Here is a 288-nt window from a genome sequence, read left to right as displayed (position 1 = left end):
TGATTGTGCTTCTGATGAATGAAGAAATCAGGAAAGATTTCTGATGGCCCCACATACTTTGAAAACCTTGAATTTGGACTGGCAAGTGGGGTGAATTGTGAGCTGCTTCATCTACTGCACTTCAGCTGAGAATCTGATGTGTGATTTGCTTTGCTAGCCTCATATTAAGCCCTTAAAACTTACTAGATCTATTGAATTCGGGAAGCATTTTTATAAATAAAAAGATGCTCAATTGCATTAATAGTTTTTTGGTTCAGAATTTAAAGTAAGAACAATGAGAAGCTAATG

Source organism: Lonchura striata, chromosome 2 (assembly GCF_050655825.1).
Source record: "Lonchura striata isolate lonStrDom1 chromosome 2, ASM5065582v1, whole genome shotgun sequence".
Lineage (NCBI taxonomy): Eukaryota > Metazoa > Chordata > Aves > Passeriformes > Estrildidae > Lonchura > Lonchura striata.
This window is presented reverse-complemented; position numbering follows the sequence as displayed.